Source organism: Acinonyx jubatus, chromosome B3 (assembly GCF_027475565.1).
Source record: "Acinonyx jubatus isolate Ajub_Pintada_27869175 chromosome B3, VMU_Ajub_asm_v1.0, whole genome shotgun sequence".
Taxonomy (NCBI): domain Eukaryota; kingdom Metazoa; phylum Chordata; class Mammalia; order Carnivora; family Felidae; genus Acinonyx; species Acinonyx jubatus.
Genome location: NC_069386.1, coordinates 85716700 through 85735305, shown reverse-complemented (window position 1 = coordinate 85735305; position 18606 = coordinate 85716700). Strand labels below are relative to the sequence as shown.

The window sequence follows — 18606 nt, the reverse complement described above, 5'->3', positions numbered from 1 at the left end:
ATTCTCAACAAAAATTTCACAACCAATTTTATTTCAAATTACTATAATCATTCCAAGTATACCCATACATACATGTCATGTGTAGCAAGTGTCACAAACTCAAAACAGTGATATATTTTTATCACTCTAGGTGGGTTAGGAAGCCTAACTTACTGGCTTGATATGGGACATGGACATTAGCCCTGTTCTACCTCAGCAGCGTCCCATGGACGGAGCTCTTGGATAGTAAAGAAACACGTTGCCTCCTAAAGAGGAATGCTAGGAGAACTTGTTATTTCTCTGAAGATGCCATTGTATCTGCCAGGTCATGGTCCTTCTTAGAGAACCAACCCCTAAGCCCTGCCTGCTGTGTCTGTAGTCTGTGATGTTATGCCTGCCCAGGGCCATTACTAATTAAATGTGAGCCAATCTGATGCAATTAAGAATTTGAATGACATGGAATCTAAATCAATGGGGTGTGCTAACTTAAAGAAAAGATGATGTAGAACTGGAAAGCCATTTTCATTTTTGTGTTGTGTAGGCGCTGTGGCAGAGAAAGCTGGACACCAGTGAGAAGCAGGAGAGGAAAGCAAAGATTTCATACCACTTTGACCAAACAAACAGAGATGGATTTTTGCACTTTTCACATTCCCAGTCTCTCTGTTGGGACTACCTGACCTGGTGTTCCTTTTGAGTTAGTAAGTTATCTTTGTATTACTTGGATAAGGAATACAAGCTTAAGCTTAAGCTTAAAGCTTATTTAAACGAGCCTCTATTTATTCCAATCAAATGGTCCCTGATATAGTAACCATGACCTGTTGCAAGAGCAGTAGCAGCTCTGTGCCGAGGGGAATCGCTGAATGGCCATGCTGCTTCAGACAGGGTTTGAGTTGAATTCGATTCAGAGTCACCTCTCCCTACAGGAGAAAACCATACAGTTCACTAAACCTGACATCCTTTTAGCAGGGTTTGACCAGCAACACTGGTATGTGTTTTATTCTCTCTTGCTTTTAAAATTGCAGAATTTTCAACCTGATGATCAAATCCAGCATCTTTTTGTGGTAAATGAGAAAACTGAGAAGCAGAGAGGTTAATTCCCTTATTCAGGGCTCGGGAAATTCCTGGTCTAGATTTCTTCATCTGGTCTGTCTCTGTAGGGCCAGTCTATTGATAGAGAGGTCTTTTAAGTTTTCTTCTCTTGTAAAAAATCGAAAGATTCTGCTGCCTGTAAAACCTCCACCTAAGTTTATGTATCCAGTTAGAATCGTGATCAGTTGCATATAACAAAAAGCCAGAGATAACAATGGCTTAAACATATGAAGACGTGTTCTATTTTATCCCACACAAAATCAGTTCAGAGGTGTGCAGTCCAAGGTGAGTGTGGCTCCATGGTTTCAGGGATCCAGCTTTCATCTTTTTTTCTGTTCTTTCCTTCTTAGTATCCAGCTCCATCTTCAAGGTCATCGCAGTGGTCCAATATGGTGTTTGGAGTTTCATCCATCAAATCTGAATTCCAGGAAGCAGAGTGTAGGAAAGGGGAAGAGGCAGAGTGGCACATCCTAGCTGTCTGTATTCCCCACCTAATAGCTTTTGCTTACAGCTTACTGGTCATAGCTCAGTTAAATGGTCACTGTAGCACCAAAGGAAGCTGAGGAATACATTATTTTAGCTGGGCACATTGCCACTCTGAATAAAATTGGAGCTCTCTTATAAAGAATAAGAGTAAATAAATCTTGGGACCGCAACTAGAAATCAATGCCATACACTCCTAGAATTTCTGTCACCAGTTCTTCCTCAAAGGATATCTTTTGTAGATGTCTCAGAATATTTCCATGGTTAGATGACATCTTAAAACTGCAAGGGTCAAAGAAACCCTTCCTGCATTCTCTTCCTTTGCAGTGAGAGCTCCCCAGTGTTGCCTGAGCTTCTGCCTAGTTCTGGTCTCTATCTACTGATTCCTTTCTTCTTACCCTGTCAGGGATTTTGCTGCAGTGCATGGTAATACCAACAACCAACAGTACATGGTGATACCCCAGATATGCTCTACCTACTGCTAAAAAATTTTGCATGTAATTACAGAATCCTAAGTAGGAGAAAGACACTAAAGCCATGGCAAAGCAGTCACTACACCTCATCAAAAGATAATCTGTAAAATGACAGTTAATAGTGGCTTCAACCTCATAGGATTTTAAAGATGATCAAATAAGTTAATACATGTGCAAAACACTTAGGACAATTTTGGGAACAAAATAAATGACCTGTGAATACTTGTTATTCATCATCATCATCATCATCATCATCATCATCGTTGTTGTTGTTACCACATGGCTTTTTTTATAGTGAGAAATATTTAATGAGAGGCTAGGAAGACATTTATGCCCCCAGAACTGAAATTCCTCCCAGGCGAATCACTAATGGGTCTAGATGACAAGAGAGGCATTATGTTCAGGAAGCGACTGTTCAAATGGCTACTGTAATACATACTTGATCAAGTTGCTTAGTTGGTAAAGTGGTCCCTTTTAGCACAAATGTTGGGAGATATGCTTCCTGTAAAGGAAGTTTCACATCCCTCCATATGGGGTCCTCTGAGCCACAGATAGCAATGAGGTGGCTATGAAGGTGCTTGGAGGAGAACTAAGAGGGAGACATGCTAAACTTGCCTTCTTCACAAGTTTGCATAAACCCATTGCTGGTAAATTGGGTTCCAAATGTCTCTGGATGAAGCTTTTGCCAACTGACAACTGGGCTTCTTAACTACATTCCAATAAGGCACATATACTTTTGTGGGCTGGATGGAAATTTAATGTTGTTCTAAATTAAGTAGAGAACAAGAACGTGTTAATTATATGCAATGATGAACCAAGTGTAAAAACTGAAGTCTTTAAGTTTATTCTTTGAAGCACATTCCTAGTTTATTTAAAAGAAATGAAAGTAAGGAATTGATGAAACCACTTTGTGCCTGAAAAACCTGGATCACTGAAAGAACTGTGTTGTGAACACTGTTAATTTAGTAATTATTGAGATACCGATCTGCCCTCAATAGTGATTGCAATTAAAGTCTTTGATTTGGGAGTCTTTTTATTCTTGATATGGCTCTCAGAGTGTGTGAGAAAATTCTGAGGATTGACATTTGGAAAGAAGCAGAGTGACTGTCTGTAGCTGTAGTAAATCATTTCCAATGAACAGTGAGAATTAGAAACAAGGGCAGGAACAAAAGGTCTAAGGGAAGAGGATCCTAAGTGAAAAAGAAACATGTAATTCTATCAAAGTGGTTTGTACTGGCTTACTACAAAGGCCTGTTCACCTGGCAATCATTTTTTCCAACAGGTTAGGAGAGGAAAAATTGCAAAGCTTCCATGGACTGAAATTCATTTCAGACACCTCTTTGGGTCTTTTCTATCTGTACTTCATGTGGAGGTGTGCAAAAATAAATCCTTGAGTATTATTTTCCATTCTTCATTGTTGGTTAAATCATAGTGTCTCACATGAGGAATATTAACACTAAGCACTTTTATAGTTGAGGAGAAGGGAGGCAAGGATTATCAAGGAAGATCTCCAAACAGCGTGGAATTGGAATTCAGGAAATTAATTTCCCTCCTCCATAACTAACTGCCTTCTTACTAATTCTGTGGCCAAGTTTTTCTCCTGACTTCTTGAAGGCAAGTCATATTTCTTAATGAAAAGTGGGAATGATTCTTATCACCTGTCTCATCTATTTGGCACAAAGGTTCAATACATAGTAGCTGTTTATTTGTTTAATGTGTCAAATTAACAAGAAAATCTGCTGAATTTGCAAATCTGCAGCCCAATCTGGAAGGTAGGAATATGGATATAAATAAAGATAATATAGATGCAGAAATATAGTATGCTTTGCTTTATAATCTGTTGATTATCAAAGTCTGGTATTAACTAGTGATTATTTTTTGTTAGTAAATATTTTTTGTTAGTAATTTTATTTAATCAGTAAAGATAGTTTAGGGAGTGGTCTGGGTAGTTAAAAAGTAGTTATCTGCTTTGCAAGTGGGGAGAGAAAGACCTGAGAGATGCAGATGGCATCAACAAACTGCATTTGGATTCTGAAACACAGTTGAGGATAAAGAAATGAAGACTCTTTCCAAAGGGAGGGGAGCACTCCATGAAGGAGAAACATGGAGGTTCGTTGGCCTGCAATCTGACTGGGGAGGAGGAAGGCAAACAATAGCCAGATGAATCTATGAAACTAACTTTTACAGAAAGAGCAAGTATCACAAGAGGAAGGAGGAAATTATGGGAGGTCCCTGGTGACTCACCAGGTTAAGAATTGGAAAACTGTTCTGAAATAACACCTAAAATATCCACTGCCTGAATATTAATCACAGAACCTGGGTGATATTAAAATCAGAAAGTATTTGTGATCAAAAGCAAGACAATGTGATTTTATGATCCTGGGTAGGATAGTTTCTGTCTGACCTTGGTTGTTAATTGAGACCCTCTGGCCTGGAGAATTAAGTCTCCCAGGGCCCTGGTTTTTGCAAGGTACCTTTTCTTGGAAGCTGGGTCCCTCCCAGTTTCCCCTTGACACATATAGGGGACCCATTTAAATTCTTTTTTTTAAAAATTGGTTTAAAAAACTGTTTTATTATTTTTACGTGCTGTTACAAATGCCTATTGTAGGAGGTCCAATGGATCTGAGGGCTCATGGCTCATCAGTGTAATATATATGACCATGGGAAATAGCAACACACAGCAAACTTTGCTGGGCAGCACTTGGACAGGGTAGTGAAGGGGGAGTCCTTCACTGCATGAGACCATAGGCAAGAGGACCCCCATCTAGAATAGGAGGATCACAAAAGGACTTCTGGAGGGGGGGAAGGGCTATCAGAGAGGGACTTTACACATCTAGATGATATTTTTCAGCAGCACTGCAATGAGTCTCTGGGTCAGAAAGCTCCTAAGGGCCATAGCAGCTTATAACCACATTGCTATCTGTTAACAATGAGTAATAACTGCGCAGTGAGGTTTCCCAAGGTATGCAAAGCAGATAGGCTTAAATGGTTAAAGAACTTTTTTTTTTTTAATGATTGCTTGGGCTATTTTTCAAACAACTGAATGTGTCAAAATTTGAGTCTGGTACTGGTGGATTTTAGAGCTAACAAGTTTCAGCCTGTAGTAAAGAAATAAGCAAACTGGCTTATGACACAGAGGTCATCCATCGCTCATTTATATAACACCTGTGATAAATCTTCATACAAAAATTCAAACAATAAATAAATAAAAAGTGGAAAGTAAAAACTACTCCGTAGTTTTCAACCAATAAATCAGTACCGTTAACAATTTGATTTTTACTCACATTTTCATGCACACACATACTACAATATAAACAATTTTACATAAGTGGAATCACATTATGGTAGCAAACTATACTAGTCTCTGACTTTTCTTCATTTGACAATTGTAGACATAGGTATAAATCTATATTATAATTTTTATTTTTGCATGGAATTTTACTGTATGTATGTTCATACTACAATTTACTTTCACAAATCCTTATTGGCGTATGTTTAGGTTTTATCCATTTTTTCACTAATATAAACAATTTTTCAATTACCAATTTTGTGCATCATTTTCTAATTTTCATAAATTCCTAGAAGTGGGATTATTAAATCAAAGTGTATGAACATTTAACATTTTTATACCAATTACCATATTGCTTCCCACATTTTTATCAATTTACACTTCCATGTATATTCATGAACTTTAAATTAGGAGGGACTGCCAGGAAGCTGAAAAAATGAATTGAGACATGTAAAAGTTGCTATGGGTAAAACTATGTTCTTAAAATGGTGTTTGGAACAAGAAGGTGATCACAGAAGGGATATATCCTGTTTCTTCACTCTTGGCAAACGATCCACCTTTAACTTCCATAGAAAGCAGAAGTCAATGGGATTGAAGTCTTCCAGCCTTCAGTTTCTACCCTCAACCTCATTTCCATTCCAGTGTCACCTTCTGTATTAGAGGAAGAGGTATCTCTACTTTCTGATGCTCTTGACCTCTCTGTCTCATAGACTGGTCACTCTGTCTCCCTCCATTAAATACTTTAAACCTAGAAACCTGTTTAAAACATCTTTAAAACATTCTAAAAGCTGTACCTTTGACTGCCTTCTCTTCCAGTCTTCACCTAGGGCAAAAGAAAAATGTGCCAAGTCCCAAGTATATGAAAGTGCATATAAAAAATATGTAATATGTAGTCCCTAAACCCAACAGAACATTTCTGGGACTCTTGAAAACTTTCACATATTTCTGTGACATAAAGCTGTCTAACAACCAATTCCAGGAGACAAATTGTAATCCTCTTCTTAACAAATTCAAATTTAACGCATAGAATCCTTTCTCATGTGGAATCAATTCCCCCTTTGGCCTCATGCCTAGTCCTTCCTCTTTCGGCTTACATAGACCCGCTGAACTCTACCTGAATGGCTTGGCTCTGCTCTGCTTGACAAGGAAACAAATTAAATTCTGACTTTTCTCTGGTGGTCTTTGTATATTCTTTGATTCTGCCTTCCTCCATGTCATTGTAATACTCAAGAGAGGTTTACACATCCCGCCTCTACTTTCTCCATTTCCACTTATTTTTCAACCCACTGAAATATGATTTCTGCTTCCACCAAATTAGCTGAATATGCTTTGGCAAAAGTCAACAAAAAAATGGACTTCTAATTTACAAAGTCAGTGGTTTATTTTTACTTTGCATTCTGGGTGATCTCCCTGTAGTCTGACCATTTCTGCCTTGAAATTTTTTTCAATCTTGGTTTCCTCAACACTGTTTTCTCATTATTTCCTTGCTACCACTCTGACTTACTCTTCTTAGTCTACCCTTATGGTTCCTTTTCCTTAACTGATCCCTTAAACATTACTTTTCCTTAAGTCATTAGTCAGTTTTTGCTGTGTAACAAACCACTCCAAAGCTCAGTGGTATAGAACAATGGTTCGTTCTACTATCATGTCTGCAGGTTGGTTGAATGTCAGGTTGTTTAGACAGAGTTCAACTGATCTTACCTAGGTAGGTCTGCTCCATAAGTTTCTCATTCTCTTTTGACTAATAGCCTGCCTGAGTCATATATTTTTCATGGGAGTGACAAGAGTACAAGAGAGCAAGCCCAACAATGCATGCATATTTCATACTTTTATACTTACATTAAATCTGCTGACATTTCACCTCCCAAAGCAAATCATATAGTCTAACCCAAAATCAAAGGCTAAGGGAGTATCCTGTACTTAGCATGAAGGCATGACAAGAGGGGACTGCATCATACTACTGTAGGTGAGTGAAGAATTTTTAATAAGTAATTTAATCTATTTAACCTTCTTATTGCCTAGAAGGTTCTGCATGATCTGACTTTAGCTTCTTCTGTAGTCTTGTTTCTTGAAACTTCTCTTCATTGCAAAGTTGCAGACACAAAGCTGCATTTCAGTTTCTCTAGTACCATGCTGTTGTTGTTTTGCCTACACAACCTTCAGGTCTTAGTGTAAACGTTACTCTCCCAGGAAAGTCTTCCCAATCACTCCAGATTAAGTCAGATTCCCTTGTTATATCTCCTTAGAAGTTGTCACATTTTTCATTGTTATATTTACTCTTTTTGATGGAACAAGTTGTTTATTTACTTTATATCTTTCTCCTTCTCTGAATTTACATTCCATTATGGTAAGAACTCTCTTTGTTTTGTTAACTATTATATTCCTAGTGCTTCTTAGTTATGCATCATATTATAGATGTTCAATAAATGATGGAGTTAACAAACCTATAGGTTCTTCCTGGGCAATTTTAACCATTTATATTACTTAAACTCTCACCAAGTCTAAATCAAGAGTCTCAAAATCATTCCTTGGCTGCAAACAATATTTCCAACTAGATATTTCATGGCAACTTCATACTGTGCATGTGTAGAAGTCAAATCTTTCTTTTCCTCCTGCTAATGAAAACCTCACAATTCACCTGCTACCTAGGATGTTTAATCTTATGTGTCAACTTGACTGGGCTTTGGGGTACCCAGATATTTGGTTAAACATTATTCTGGATACATCTGTGACAGTGTTTCTGATTGAGATTAACATTTGAATTGGTAGATTGAGTAAAGCAGATTGCCCTCTTCTAAGTGAGTGGGTTTCATCTAGTCTGTTGAAGACCCGAACAGAACAAAAAGGCCAAGCAAGAGAGGATTTGCTCTCTCTGCCTGTCTTTAAGCTGGGTCATTTATCTTCTCCTACCTTTGGATTTAGATTAGGACTGAGATTTATACTCCATTTTTCTGGTTCACAGGCCTTCAGAATTGAACTGAAACCATCAGCTAATACCATCTGCTCTCCTCGGTCTCCAGCTTGCTGACTGCAGATCTTGGGATCTCTAAAGCCTCCATAATCATGTAAGCTAATTCCTTATAACCAGCCTCTTTATGTATATAACATTCTATTTGTTTTTACTGGAGAGCTCTGAGTAATACACCACCCCCAATCCTGGAAATTGCCCTCAGCTCCATATTTCCCTAAAACTTTACACATAATTTGTTTCTAAAACCTGCTGCTTTATACTTCTGAAATGTCTTTTTAGTTAGCACTGTGATTTTTTCTTCTCTATTATGAATTATATTGGCACTAAAAAGTGTAGGAAAACATTGTTAGGGAGGAAAGGAAGTCCAAGATGGAGCAGAACAATCTAAGAAAACACCTGGCTGTTCTAAATGTGCTCCAAGTTTCCAGGCCAAGATGAGTCACATCCTAGAGAGTGGAGAACATATACAGATGACACCTCCACAAGGGTTTGACACAAAATGAGATAAAGTCGAAAACTGGAAAACTAGAGGTGGAGAGCAGGGGGTTCACAAGTGATTGAACGTCTCATTTGATACTGTGGTATTACAGGGACCTAAGCTACCATGGCCCTCTGTCTGCCTTGGGACCAGATTTCCCAAATATCTCTTTGCAGAAGCAGTGAGAGTGTGAGCACCACAAATTGTGAGCTCTTATAAATAAGTAGACAATGTAAGTAACACTACCCAGGGGTAGTGATAAGGAAAGTATAAGAAATATATATATAATATATATATTAATATATATTAAATAACTAAGTATATTTTATATGTATAATATATATGCATAGTTAACAGAATATACTAATATGGAATACTAGAACATTTATATTTGGACATTTACCTGTTGATCCTTTTGGGGGTAGAGTGGAAGGGATTAGAGGATGACAATACTCCTTCCTCTAATTTGACAATATGTAACCCACTGTCACCATCATAACACACTCATAATGTTTGCTTATAATGCATTTGGATAAACTTATAAACATGTATCTTTATGAACTTTCATTTTTATTTATGCAATAATTGGCCTGATTTAAAAATACATTGAAACTAGGGGTACCTGGATGCCTCAGTCAGTTAAGCATCCGACTTTGGCTCAGGTCATGATCTCATGGTTCCTGAGTTCGAACCCCACACCAGGCTCTGTGCAGACAGCTTGGAGCCTGGAGCCTGCTTCAGATTCTCTCTCTCTGTCTCTCTCTCTCTCTCTCTGCCCCTCCCCCACTTATGTGTGTGCTCTGTCTCTCTCTTAAAAATTAACATTAAAATAATAAAAAAATACGTGGAAACTAGATTAAAAGCCATAGCCTTGGAAATACAGAATTTAAGGATGTCAGTGTGCTTAGGTCTACATAATCCCTGCGTGTGTGTGTGTGTGTGTGTGTGTGTGTGTGTGTGTGTGTTGGGGGGCATGTGTAAAAATATACCTAGTACTCTTTTACCTTTCTGGGTTGTCAGTGTTCAGTCTACATTGAAATGTTTGAACCGAAAATCCACATACACCTTTGTCATGTCACATGACTATAAACAGAAGCAGTAAGTGATGATAGGCATAGTTAGAAAGGGACAAAGAGTGAGGTGGCTGGGTGGCTCGGTTGAGCACCTGACTCTTAATTTCAGCTCAGGTCATAAGCCTGGGGTCATAGTTTCAAGTCCTGTGTCAGGAGCCTGCTTAAGATTCTCTCTTTCTCTAAAATAAAATTTAAAAAAAATTTTTTAAGGGGACAAAGGGAGTAAGCACTACTAAGTATGGCAAGAACAAGGGAAAGTTTCAAAAAGAGGTTGAAAATGTATTTCTTTAATATACTGATGGGGATGAAACAGCGCATCTTTGCAGAGTAACTATTATATCAGTTAATTAGTATGAAGGTCCAAAAACAAATTATTTTCACAGGTAATTCTGTCCAAGATCGAAAAATCAAGCTATAACATCTGTTTCCATTTTTATTAGCAATAACAATAAATACAAATCATTGCAAAAATAGCATGTTGGATGATGGAACAATAAAAAGAAAAATCCTTCTTATTTAAAAATTGTATGATTCCATGAAATTTAATGATTATAAATGTATTTTAAAGACCTAGTGTTGTCTAGCACCATTTGGTCCATCTATCTTCCATTATCTCTTTATTTCTTCCTTCATTGTACATTCATTCAACAAATATTTATCAGGTATTCACTGCATATCAAGCACTGTTCCAAGCACAGGGGATAAAGTAATAAAAAAACATGCAAAATTCCTTGACCCCCTTGGAATTTACTTTCTAGTAGAGAAAACAAACAAGGCCAGGGATGGCCTCCCTGAGAAGGTCTTTATGTAGAGACTGGAAAGATGTGAGAGTGAGCCTTGTGGATAGCTGGAGGGAGAATGTTTCAAGGAGAGAAGTAACCACAAAGGCCCTGTGGTGAGAACATGCATGGTGTACTGGAGAAATAGCAAGGAGTACAGTGACTGGAGAGGAGTAAGCATGGGAGAGAGTAATAGGAGTTGAGATCAGAGAAGTACTGGGGTGTCAGAACATGGAGTGCCTCAGGGGTCTTGTAAGGCCTTTGGCTTTTATTAGGGTGACATAGGAAGCAAATGCATGTTTTGTTTCTTTTTAAATAAATAAAGTTTTTATTTTCAAAAAGTTCTAAATATATGGAAAAATTGTCAGGATAATGGCAGAGCTCCTCTATACCCTTTACCCAGCTTCCCCTAATGTTAATATCTTATATGATCATAGTGGATTTTTCCAAAATTAAGAAGTTGACATGGTTATAATACTACTAAGTAAACTATAGACTCTGTTTGAATTTATCAATTTTTTCCTCTCGTGTGCTTTTCCTGTTTTCTACATTCTGCTCCAATTGAGGATATCACGTTGTATTTGGAAGTGGAGGGTTTTGAGTAAAGGGCTGACATGACCTGACCTTCATTTTGCAATATTACTCTGGCTGCTCTATCTGTACTCAGAATGCATTTGCTATAACCAGTATTCCTATTTCATTTATATCAAAACAATGGGAAACCAATAATAAAAGTACTTATCTTGTGATAGGTGCTGTACTAGTGCCTTATCCAGTGGTAGATGCTTTTCATTCAATCTGAGTAGATGCAACCCTTTAATTCCCAGCAGGTATTAAGGTAAATAAGCCATGCATTTGAGAACATATACTTAAAGCCCTTACATGTTAAATAGAAGAAACCAGACTCATAAATAGGATCGTTGTTCAAGAGCACAATTAGATCAATTACCCAAACAGGGTCCATTGTACATTGAACATCTTTGGATGTTGCCTTTATATTCATTATAACATTGGTACAATTGGGTCAACTTATTTGGGTTCCAATTAAGTAGCACTGTATAGCACTGCATACTGACAAACCGTTTTCACAGGAATTCCCATACCAATAATACACAAAATACACTACATCGGGCATTAGCTAGAATAGATTTTGTTTCTCAGACTTACGTGCGCGGAGACAGAAGGTCAGGGTGCCCTGGTTAACATAATGTCAGAATCATGCAATTTAAAATACCATGTGATCCAACCACATGTTTTAAGTAATTACCTATAAATCCAGATACTGATAAATTAAATCTCACCATTCCACAGACACCTTGCTGTCATTTCCATTAGTGTTAATGAGCCATTCCATTTTTCCTGGTAAATTTACTTAGAGACCACATAGTTGTCCAAATAATAGCTTCCATTTTTCCTTAACATTTCATGTTGAGATTTATTAGTCTGTTAATGAATTCCATCATCTGTCAGGGAGACATTTAATGGTGATGTGACAAAAGCACTACCTACTAAAATGACACACATAGTGTCCTATAAAATGTGTTTTAATTCATATTATTTGTTCTTCACATTTTTGGCATTTGTACACTTCTGCTACCAATTTTACAAAATAGTTTTAACAGTATTTAAGGTAAATTCTTATGAAAATAAATTATTTTCCTTTTCATTAGAGTTTCTAGTTAGATCCTAGTATAATGATACATTTTTATCTTTTTATTTTCATTTAAAAAATTTTTCAGTTTTAATTTATTTTTTAAATGTTTATTCATTTACAGAGAGACAGAGACAGAGACAGAGAGTGTGAATGGAGGAGGGGCAAAGAGAGAGACATACATACAGAACCTGAACCAGGCTCCAGGCCCTGAGTTGTCAGCACGGAGCCCAATGTGGGGCCCAAACCCACAAACTGCGAGATCATGACCCGAGCTGAAGTCAGACACTCAACTGACTGAGCTACCCAGGCGCCCCATAATTTTTAGTTTTTATTTAAATTCCAGTTAATTAACATACAGTGTAATATTGGTTTCAGATGTACAACAGAGTGATTTAATACTTCCATACATCACCTGGTGCTCATCACTAACCCCATCACCCATTTAACCCATCTCCCCACCCACCTCCCTTCTGGCAACCATCGGTTTGTTCTCTACAGTTAAGAGTCTGTTTCTGGGTCTGCCTCTCTCTCTTTTCTTCCCCCTCCCATATGTTCATCTGTTTTGTTTCTTAAATTCCACATATGCGTGAAATCATATGGTATTTGTCTTTCTCTGATAGATTTATTTCGCTTAGCATAATACTCGCTAGCTCCATCCACATCGTTGCAAATGGCAAGATTTCATTAATTTCTATGGCTGAGTAATATTCTATGGATATATATGCCACCTCTTCTTTGTCCATTCATCAATTGGTGGACATTTGGGCTCTTTCCATACTTTGACTATTGTTTATAATACTGCTATAAACACCGGAGTTCATGTGTCCCTTTGAATCGGTATTTCCTTATCTTTTAGGTAAATACCTAGTACTGCAATTGCTGGGTCATAGGGTAATTCTATTTGTAACTTTTTGAGGAAACTCCATACTGTTTTCCAGAATGACTGTACCATTTTGCATTCCCACCAACAGTGTAAGAGGATTCCCCTTTCTCTGCATCCTCATCAAAGCCTGTTGTTTCTTTGTATTGTTAATTTTAGCCATTCTGACAGGTGTTAGGTAGTATCTCATCATAGTTTTGATTTGTATCTCCCTGATGATAAGTGATGTTAAGCATCTTTTCATGTGTCTGTTGGCCATCTGTATGTCTTTTTGTTTTAAAATTTTTAATGTTTATTTATTTTTTGAGAGACAGAGAAAAACAGAGCATGAGCAGGGGAGGAGCAGAGAGAGAGAGGGAGTTACAGAATCCAAAGCAGGCTCTGAACTGTCTGCACAGAGCCCTATGCAGGGCTCAAACCCATGAACCATGAGAGATCATGACCCGAGCTGAAGTCGAATGCTTAACCAACTGAGCCACCCAGGTGCCCCACATTTTTGGGAGAATAATGTCTATTCATATCTTCTGACCATTTTTTAAAGCTAGGTTATTTGTTTTTTGAATGTTGAGGGTTTTTTAAAATTTACTTATTTATTTTGAGAGAGAGGGGAAGGGGCAGAGAGACAGGGAGAGAGGGAGAGAATCTTAGGCTCCACATTGTCAGTGAAGAGCCCAATGGAGGGCTTGAACTCACAACCACCAAGTTCATGAACTGAGCTGAAACCAACAGTCAACGCTTAACCGACTGAGCCACCCAGATGCCCCTGGGTGTAGAGTTTTTTTAAGTTCTTTGTATATTTTGTATACTAACCCTTTATCAGATATGCCATATGTCACCTTCTCCATTCTGCAGGTTACCTTTTAGTTTTTTTATTGTTTCCGTCTAGTATGAAAATCTCAGAAGTTTCTTCTTGACAGCGAACCTATTAAGTACATTTGCTCCAACTTAAATATTATTTTATTGGTGGATTTACCATTCTGGGATTCATCAAAGTCAAGTCTCCCAAAGAAACAAGGAACAGAATATGGATTTGTATAAGAACTATCAAAAATTGCTTATCATTTCTTAACTTTAGTAAAATCAGAAAATTCTTTAAAATTTAATTCCTTAAAAAAAAAGCAATTTTTTGGAAGTTAGTACCACTGGATAAACAGACTGAGAAGTGATGGAAAGAGGGTAATTTAAACAAGCAATAAATCATGTTTATGCAAATTTGACATAGAATTGCAATAAAACTTGATGTTACTTATGGTCAACTGTGGAGGCCAAGGTTCTTATGACAATTGCTGCATTAAAATTTGGAGAGTGTCTCTTTTTGGGTGAATGTTACAAGCTAATATTTTGCAATGCTTACCCAGAAGGCCTTTTCAACTTTGGGTTTGCACAAATCTATTGACCTGAGTGAAATCTCCCTCTCTTGTCATATGTTCACTCTAGTAAAAGGATGATGTGAGTTATGTTATCTGCTCTGACAGACAATCTTCGTGCCCTGGGGCTGCCTTTATTTCTTCTTCTGAATAGATACACAGTTTAAATAATTTTCTAATAGAATTTAACTGAAGCTTAGTCCTCTTGTAAGGTTTTAAAATTTGAAATTATAGCTATAACTTCAATCACAGTAGCTTCTACAGCAGAAATGCATGCTTAAATTTGTGTGATTTACATTAAAGTACCATCATCCCTTGATAGATATTGGGCACATCTATGAAATATGAAAATAGCAAACAGTCTATTCTTTCCTCTCTGTTATTATAAATACTTCCTTAAGGAAACTATCCATTGAATATGTCACTTCAAGATAGCATTGTCCAATAGGATCACCTCTCCTAGATGTCAAAAAAGAGGAAATGAACAAATGTATTTACCTGCCAACACCTATAATACCTATAAAATTGCAGCCATTTATTATAGTTGTGTGTGGCCCTTCATCTATGAAACTGGTATTAGTTGCTATGAGTAGAATAGTAACTACTGGTTACTGTATAGATAACTTCTGCTTATCTTCACAGTAGTCCATTGTATAGTAGTAGTAATAATAATAGCTAATATTTTTGTAACACTTACTATATGCTTAATAACATTCTGATTACTTGTATTTATATGGCTGAAAAATTTTGACACTTTCTTATGTCATCCTTTGTGATCAATGAGCCATCTTAAAAATAGTCAGCCAAATTATAGCATCCAGTGGTGAAGCCCGGAAAACATTATACATAATTCAATGGTTATTTTGCCTTGTAATATTCCTACCCATGACATAGAACCCATTAGCATTATCCTTTGATTTTAACCACTGATACTAACTGGCCTATAAATCATTAAGAGTCTCAGACTTAAATATATAGATTCATACACATATCATAAAATACATATGCACATTAGGATCTCAATATATCAGTGTGTTTTATACTCTATAAAAGCAGCTTTTGGGATAGAATTTTAATATCTGAAACAAACCAAAAGTTATCTATTATTTATGCCTATCTAGCTGTAGAACCAATGATTTGAAAATCAATGGCAAATGATCAAGTTCATATACAAATCAGAAACCTACTTAAGTCAGTACAATTCTGACTTTTCCACTTCACTTGCCTTGCACCCCAGCACTTTATTAAATTTTATGGGCTTATTTGCCCTAGAAGTCTAGATTCAGTATTTGCAATCATCTTTCACGATAGTGCCCTTTCAGTAAGTCTCACATATTCCACCCACCAACCGGAAAGTTGAACTACAGAGCAGTTGTTTCTTGATTACACCCAGGGGATAATACTAACTAAAACGAGAAAATGTTTACACATGAGCAGATTTGAAGCCAAATGGACAATGATTCCCTGGACGTTACACCAAGTTCATATTTACCCACATTTTCAGAACAAATAAATATATTGTTTCTTGTTTAAAACAAGTAATATAAAACTGGAACTAAACGAGAAAATCTGAATGTTGGGCAAGTATAACTGCACAATTTATTTTTAAATATAAATTCTCATTGTGAGAAGCTCCAATATCAGCCCTCCTTCACTACATCCACTATCTCTAAACCTAGACCAAATCATCTCTTTAGATGACTATGGAGAGACTCACCGTTAAGACCAATATTATGCAAAAAGCTAATCGGTGAAAAAATTTATATTGTTTATCATCTTTGGCAAAAATACAGATTCCTCAAGAGTTCTTGCTTCGGGACCGGTTTCGAGCTTCCCATCTCATCTATCCTTACTTTTGAGCAAATAGTTATAATTAATTATCTTAATTTTACCTTCTTTACCTACTTTTTCTTTCCCTGAGGTAGGAATGCAAATAAAGAATGAAATGGCCAAATATAAATAATAGTAAGAGGAGGATAAAACAATGCTTCCCTAATTTGAAAAGTTTTATATTATACTGAATTATATTGAATTATCCTTATTATACTGAAATTCTATTGGCCTTCATGACAAAAAGGAACCATCTATCCAACACTAAAAAGTAAAGAATGTTCCTAACTGACAGAAAAGTGTTGGATTTGCTTAAATCTCATTCTTATGTATTGGTGGTCAGAAGAACACATTGAAATAAATTAGGTAGCAGGATATTTAAAATTAACTTTGGTGTTGGAATCAATATGATCTTAGATCTAACACTTACCTCAAGCTTTTATCTTACTACATAAAAAGCAATAAATATAGGGGATGCCTTATTCACTGCCCCTTAATAGGTTTCCTTAATGGACATCCTGGATTTTAAAACTTGAATTTTAGTTTTACCCATATTAGACTTTTTACTCATTCCTACTTGTAAAATTTTATATAGTTTTTGGTTTGAAGGGACAGTATGCCATCTTTGAAACTATGATTACTGGCTTGCTTATGTACAGTTATATTATTGCAATGTTTTAGAAGCAAATAAAGGAATCATAATTGTTCAACAGATGAAATAGTTTTACTTGAATATTCCACTGTTCTGTGTGGTAGTGATGAAAGGTTAGTGTTTAGTCTGACAAGAACACCACATTTCATTTACTATATATCATACTTTCCCTATCAGTAAAATTCATTCAATTATGCAAATATTTACTGAGCCCTTATGATATGCTAGAAGCAGTTCCAGGCTCTAAAATTACAATGCATTTTAAATATCTTATTTGTAAAGACCTGTTTTCATTAGAAAGCCCTATTTTTTTTTGCATTTATTTATTTTTGAGAGACAGAGTGAGACAGAGCATGAGTGGGGGAGGGGCAGAGAGCGAGGAAGACACAGAATCCTAAGCAGGCTCCAAGCTCTGAGCTGTTAGCACAGAGCTCAATATGGGGCTCGAACCCATGAACTGCGAGATCATGACCTGAGCCGAAGTCGGATACTTAACCCACTGAGCCACCCAGACGCCCCCTAGAAAGCCTATTTAACAGTAACTCATCTTCAGCTATTAGTCTTAAAACATTTTCCTTTAATCACCTGTAGATGTTCACCACTTATAGAAAATTACATTATCTACTGGATACAGAAATAGTTTCCCACTTTCAAAAGTCAGAAAGAACTCTATTGTTTGCTTCTCCTATTTCATGCAACAAGGACAATATGATTCAGGATGATGTTTGTTCCTGAAACTTTTCCATTTTTATGTTTGTTTTAACAGCAGTCTAGTGACTCCTTGGGAAATGAATAAAGGGTGATAGAAAGAAAGTCCATTTACAAATGAAATGGTAGTTACTTACCCTAGATTCAAGTTCAAGTCAGAAAGTCAGAGGCTTTTGTTAAAACTCTAAAAAATAATGATTTCTTTTCCAGCATGTTTTTTAGATTATCGATCTCAAGGTCATGTAATAATTTTTACAATTTCTTTTTAGCTTTGTGCCAGCAACAAAAGCTATTCGTCACTGGCCTTGGGAAGGGATCAAGAGGTTGGAAAGGAGGCATGTGGATGTTGTAAGTAATTTGCAAGAACACTAATGATTTCATAGTGTATGTGTGTATGCATTCACCGATCAACTAACAAGAAACTAAAGAATTTACAGTAAATCATATTGAATAGCTATAAGAATAAATTTACAGCTAAAGAATAAATTTATTGAATAAATTTATTCAATAAATTGAATAGCTATAAGAATAAATAAATTTTTTGAATTATTTTTAAAGTAATTATTAATATTTGAGCCATTCTGCCTTTTTTAGTCTCCCAAGGTAAAATGATACAAGATATTGGTATCAATATTAAATATTACCTTTAGGGACAACTCTTTTAACTGATAGTCTTTGTATCTATAGTCCCCTAGAAAATTTCTTTCGTTATGTTCAGATTCCTGGCTGGAGATCTACTAAGAATAGAGTAAGGAGCATATCCAGAACTGTGGATAATCAACAGAAACTTTAAATCAAAAACGAATACTAGTGTGTGGGATTGCACTTTCGAGGAAGCAGCTTTTTGTATTAAGGCATTTCACTAATTCATTTGTCTTCCTTAAGTTTGCTGATATTCATT

The 18606-nt window shown here is 36.5% G+C and overlaps 1 long non-coding RNA gene across 1 annotated transcript; it reads left to right on the top strand.

The window, feature by feature from the left end:
• Positions 1-358: 358 nt before the first annotated feature.
• LOC128316213 (uncharacterized) lies at positions 359-18126 on the top strand. Its single transcript, XR_008299802.1, has 3 exons — positions 359-677; positions 8276-8378; positions 17975-18126. It is a non-coding gene; the product is annotated as an uncharacterized LOC128316213 (long non-coding RNA).
• The last annotated feature ends 480 nt before the right edge of the window (positions 18127-18606 follow it).